We start from the raw sequence: 6,782 nt of genomic DNA on the forward strand, positions 1-6,782 counted from the left end.
ACTCATTGCCCCATCCTCTCATGTCGATCAGTGAGCATTTATTAAATATTTACGGAAGATGCTGAGAAAGCAAATGCATGGAGATGAAGCACCAATTATGTATAAGCGTTCTCTTTTACATGAAAACTGTCCCATTCTACTCACAAGCCTACAAGTACCCCCTTTCCCATCACAGACACAGTGCCTTATAGTAGGGAAGGGAATAGACAAATTTATATAGGCTTTACCATGTGCCTGCTACTGTGCTAAGCCTTTTTGCAAATGAGATCTCATTTGATCCTCAGCAACCCTTTGAGATGTTACTATTTTATAGTTAAGGAAACTGAGGTTATGTGATATGCCCAGTTACACAGCTAGCTCTGTACATTGCACCATTAGCTGCCACTTAGATACACTGTAGCCTCTCCTAATACTTTGTACCTCTTTGATTCAACATTGAAAAAGTATTTATTAATTGCCTGCCAAGTGCAAGACACTGAGCTAGGTGGTGGGGTCACAAAAACAGATGAAAAAAGAGTCCTGCCCTCAGCAAGTATGCATTCATTCTTGTAAGGGATGCAATAGATAAGCAGATAAGAAACTATCATTTAAAGGAGAGAATGCTAAACTAGCTAGAACAAAAAGACCTGGGAGGTATTGCTGGAGCTCGACTTTGAAAGAAGATGAGAATTCTAAGAAATCAATGTAAGGAGGAAGTACTTTCCAGGTATGGTAGAAGGGATATGAAATGTGACTGGAGAACAGAAAAAAGAACAATTTAGCTGAAACAGAGAACACCTGAAATGGCGTAACATGACACAGGCCTAGGAAGGTAGACTGGAGCAATCCTGGGAAAAGCTTTAGATGCCAAGCTGAAAATTCTGGAGCAGGAAAAGCATAATGGTGAAATCTATGCATTAGGCAAATAATTTTGACAGCTATATAAAGTAAGGGTTGGAAAAGGGAGAGACTGTTAAGAATGGGGGACAATTAATGGGGGACAATTCTAGTCATCAAGATAATAATGGCCTAAATGAGTGTAAGTGGCCATGAATTTGATGAGAACAGATAGGACACATCTTATAGACACAGAATTGACAATATATATCAACTGATTAGCTATGAAACCAAGAATAGAGTCAGGCATACATCAGAGATGTCAAACATGGGATGAATGGAATTACCCTCAAGAGAAATGGGGAGGCTTGGAGATAGTAGAAGAATGTAGAGAATGGGTTCAGTTTTAAACATGGTGATTTTAAGATGAAGAAAAGACATCCAGATGGAAAATGTGCAGCAAGAAATAGGTCATGTGGGACAAAAGTTGAGAAGAGATTTGGGCTACATATACAGACGGGAGTCATTTAAATAAACATAAGAATTGATCCCGAGGGAGCTGATGAGATCACCATGTTAAAAAATATAGAAAGGGAAGAGGTGCACAGCCATGTTTAGGAGGCAAGAGGCATATACTGATCCAGCATCCACTGGAGATGTAGTATAGACTAGTGGATAGTGCACTGGACTTGGAGTCAGGAGACTTGAGTTCAAATCCTCTTGTAGACATTTAACTCTACAACCCATGATGGTCTCATGGTCCCTTTCAGCTGTAAGTCTATACTTCTACGATCAAGCAAAAGAGCCTAGGAAAGGTGCAATCAGAGAAGTAAAACTAGGGAAGAGCAGTGTCATGAAAATTGAGAGAGAAGAGGCTATCCAGGAAGAACTAGTCAACAGTGTCAGAAACAGGAAGTCAAGAGGGATGACAGCTAAGAAAAAGCCAACAGATTTAGCAATTAAAAGATCATTAGAGCTAGGACTGGTGGTACAACCTGTAATCCCAGCTACCACAGAGGCTGAAGTTGATGGATCTCTTGAGCTCAGGAGTGGACTCAATCCATCAGGTGTCCACATGGAGTTTGGCATCAATATGGTAAGCCTCCTGGGAGCAGAGAACCATCTGGTTGTTTAAGGAGGGGTGAACCCACCCAAGCTGAAAACAGTCCCTGCACTTTCAGCCTGGTTGAGATAGGGAGACTGAAATAAAGTACTAGAGACTGGGAATAATGAAGAGGAGTTTAGAGTACATCAGAAGGAGCTCACAGTAGATGGCCTTTACTTATTCAGTAAAGTAGGAAGCAAAGTCTTCTCTGCCCAGGATTGGTTGGGAGGTGTCATGGGATATGAAGAGAGAAGCCATAGGGGAGGGGGAGAATGCTAGACAGAGTCCCATATCTCATAGTGATCCTCCCATCAATCCCTCTTGGGACAGGGTACACCCAGCTAATCCTCATTCTAGCAGATTTGACAGGAGCTGAAGCTGAAAGATACCCTATTTAGCCAATGCTCAACCAGTTTCAGGAGTTGCAGAGTAGTTTTTATCCTCTACTTGAGAAACTTCAAGGGCTCCCCATTGCTTACAAAAGACAAATTTCAAACTGCTTATCTCAGCATTCAAGGCCCTCTATAGGATAGCCTCAACCTACCCTTTCAATTTTACCTCCTGGCTTTGACTTCATAGGATGTCTCTCAGTGGTACTGGTAGTCATACATTCTAATTTTATGAGTTGGTATGGAGTAAAGGAAAAATTACTGGTTCTGGAATCAAAGAACTTAGATTAAAATCCCACCACAAATGCTCACTACTTGTGTGACCTTGGGCAAATCATTTAAATTTTCTGGGCTTTAGTTTCCTCCTGCATAAAATTGGGAGGGAGGGAAATGACTTCTGAGAGCCCCTTCCAACTCTAAATCTAGAGGCGGCTAGGTGGCACAGTGAGTAGAGCACTGGCCCCGGAGTCAGGAGGACCTGAGTTTGGTTCGGGCCTCAGACACTTAACACCCACACAAAAAGACTAGCCGTGTAACCTTGGGCAAGTTACTTAACCCCAATTGCCCTCCAAAAAGCAAAAAAAAAAAACCCAACCCAACTCTAAATCTACAATAGTGGAAGGAATGATAGCCTTGGAGTCAAGATATGTGGGTCTAAATCCTGCTTCTGACATATTAGACTAGAGGCAGCTACTTAATTCCTTTCACTAAGTCTCATTTTCCTCACCTCTAAAATGGTAATAAGGATCTTTGTACTATGTACTTTACAAGGTTTTTTAAATGCCAGTACACCAACCCCTCCAAAACAGTACCCTATCCTTTGCCTCTCTAACATTTGCCTGTCCCCATTCACACAGTCAATGATATTTCCTTCACACACATGAATGAAGTTCCCAGCCTAATCACTCCCACAACAGACACAGGGTCCATGCTTTTCAAGCACATAAACAAAGCACTCATGCACCCCTCACACATTGGTCACAAGCCATTCTCTCTCACAGACACAGAACTCCTGATTCCTTCATGTAATATCTGACCATACAGACATAGAACTCCTGTCCCATCACAAACACAAATGCCCCACTCCCAATTTCCATAGACATGTATTGGGGTTTCTAAGAACCATCCTGGCATGAGTTCTTTTGTGAGATGAAACTTTGCACTAAGTTGGGGCAGTCAGGACAAGTTTTACAGGCAAGTGTGCTTGCACATAGGGAGTTTCATTCTTTGCACTTGTATGCCTAGCACATAAAGTGGTGCCTGACATATAGTAGGTGCTTAATAATTACGTGTTGATTGACTGGCCTTACTAGAGTGAGACTGTAGTAAACTGTATGTTGCCAGGGGACCTGTTTTAATATGACCAGCAAGAGGCAGTTCAAACACCTGCATTTCCACACTATTTTCTCCCAATGCTTCTCAAGAGGATCTCTGTGAATTTCCAACCTTTCTCCCTGTTTCTACTTCCTTCCTCTGTTCTGGGAAGTCAGCGTGGTCAGTGGAAGGATAAGAATTAATTGATCAAAGTGGTTTCTTTACAGTATTACTGTTTGGAAACTTCTTTGGTTTTAATATATCATCTGGCCTTCAAAAGTAAATAGTCTAAGTCCTATGCATAAAAAGGGAAGCTTCCCTAATGAGGGTTAAGGTATCACAGTAGCTGAGATTTTCCTATTTTAGTAATTGTTTAACATATTCCTGGTCATATACCAGAGTCAGCTGCTCTGCCCACAAGTGGGAAAGAACTAGGAGTGGTGAGTGGGTTGAGGAACAGTCTTAAGAGTTTACATGCTATCAACCTCTGTTGAGCAGTGGGATATTGCAGTCTTTGGAAAAGTTTGCACATGGCCAACTGGCCTGTCATAGTCATTTGACCCAAAGGTAGCAATAGCTGGTGTCCAAGGTACATATTACATCCCCTAGCTGGCCAGTTATTTCATTAACAATCTGCTTCTTCATAGCTTGCCAAAAACAGTGGAATGATCCAGTTGTAAATATCAGAGGTGGGATATTTCAACCCAGTTCTCCAGCTGTGTTGTAATTATATTTTCTCAAATAAAGTCATCTGTAGCCTCTTCATAATACATGGGCCATCCTCTCATATCACCATAATGACCAATCATTTCAAAAATCTTAGTACCCACCCCTTCCTCTCTCACACAGTGCCACTGTCCTCTTCCCATACAGTGCTCCATCTTTAACCATACACAGTAACTCTACCTTCTCTCATAAATATAAAAAGGTGTGTTCATGGAATTCGTGGTCCTACAATGCCTAGAGATGAAAATTTCACTTTGGAAAATATTCTTGGATTCCACGTACTAAAAGGCAGTGAGTCTACATCATGATAACATTCCCCAACAAGCACCCTAACTGGGGGATAGATTCCTAGTGCTAGGAAGTTTTTAAAGTCTCATAGAAGTGACAAAAGTCAAGTGCCAGCATAGACTCACAGCAGAAACATAGGTAAGAAATAGCAGCTAAATATTTCAAAATATTCCTAAAAAGACACTAAACTGTACATACTCTTTGACCCAGCAATACTACCATCAGACATAGTCTCAAAGATAAAAAGGACCCATATGCCTATGGAATCCTAATTATATGGGCTCCTTACCTGAACAGTGCTGCTATGGAGACCAGGAACTCAAGCAGATAGTGTCCCAAGTCTCGATACTTGGTGACATTTATTGGAATCTGGATTTCTGGGATTTTGATTTAGAGGTGTCTAGGAATGAGAGGCCAGAAATTGTGATGAGACGCCATTACTGTCACCCACCATTCAAGAGACAGCAAGGGTCATCTCTGCTTCTCTTCTACCAGATAAGCTTTGTTCAGTCACTGGAAATAAAAATCTCTGTACCCGCCTCCTCCCCAGCTCCACTGTGGTACATGCATGAAGAGATTGTAGATTGGCCAGATCAAACTTTGCATTTCCCCTTACTCACTCCTTAAAGAGGTATCAGCTCAAAGTTATGATATTCATTAAGTTGGTGTGGTGGTTTCTTTTCCCTTTGGAAGATAGCTGAAACAAGAAGCCAATTTAGCCTTGGCAGGTGACAGGATTAACCACTGGCTTCTTACAGTCCAAATGAAGTGTTCTCCCTCCACTGCTCACTGTCTCTTTATTGCTATCCTATTTCCCCCATTTCACATGAAAAAAATTTAGATGGCTGCTAAATCCTTGTCTGATTTATGCTGGCAAAGGTAGAGATTTAGGCAGAGGTATGGATTTCAGGGACAGGCTATATACGTCCCTACTTCAGCAAGTTTGAAAGCACAGGAAAGGCTCAGACTCCATCTGGAATCCTCAAAACAAAGGAAGCACACTGAAATCTTACCCCAAGGCAAACACAAATTTCCATAAACAGGAGAACTATAAGCACAGAGAATAATTTCATATATGTTTGCATGTGTGTATGCATACACACATACATTCACATATATAGGTGTGTATATGCACATATACATACCATATATGGATTAATAATCTAGTTCTACATATTTAATCAAAACTAAACAGCAAGCCTCATCAAAAACAATGGCATTCTTATTCATCTTGGGGGGAGGGCGGTTTGTTTGACCTTTTGCAAGACCAAATGAGTGATATCTGCTCCAACAATGTGGTCCTAAGACAGATCAAATTTAAACACTGCTGGTCTAGGAATGATCCTATCAGAGATAAGAAATCCTGAGTCCTAGATCTAGACCCTATACTTAGTACTTAACTTCAGGTAAAATTAGACAACCCTGCTTTCTCCAGTTGCCAAAATGAATTAACAGTATCCTTTTCATTACCAGGCTAGTGTACAGATATGTACAAAGATGAGATCTGAAGTATTCTGGGCTCTTCAAAATCAGCACTATAGAAAGTCAAGGTAGTATTACAAGCACAATGGGTGGTGAAACTTATTTCTTTCTTTATTCCTTTATTTCTTATACTGGCATCTTTACTAGATGTAAATAATTTGCCTTTGGGTGATATCTTTATGTACTAGAAGCAGATTGTAGTGTAATGCATAAAGTGCTGAACCCAGAGTTAGGAAACTCTGAGTTCAAATCCTGTCACAGACACATTTACCACCTATGTGACCCTGGACAAGTCATTTAACCTAGCTGCCTTAGTTTCCTCAACTGTAAAATACGGATGATAATAACAGCCCCTACCTCCCATGGTTGTAAGGAGAATAAAATGATAAATTTGTGAAGCACACTTTGCAAACCTTAAAGAACTATAGAAATACTAACTACTATTATTTGCACTAGAAGCACATCAAGGAAAAAAAACTTCTAAGTACATTAAACTTAAATGTTACCTTTGGACACTAATTTTTAAATTTAGAATCAAATCAATCCACTTCAACTGTTTTCCCCAGTAAGAAACAACTTGGAATAAACTTATTCAGAGGAACCTGGTAGCCCAGTAGATAGATAGAGCACTAGGCCTGGAGTCTGGAAGATTCAAGTTCAGA

The sequence above is a fragment of the Petaurus breviceps genome, unplaced genomic scaffold, assembly GCF_028583685.1.
Source record: "Petaurus breviceps papuanus isolate PSGF00001 unplaced genomic scaffold, PetGlider_PUasm1.0 138, whole genome shotgun sequence".
Taxonomy (NCBI): Eukaryota; Metazoa; Chordata; class Mammalia; order Diprotodontia; family Petauridae; genus Petaurus; species Petaurus breviceps.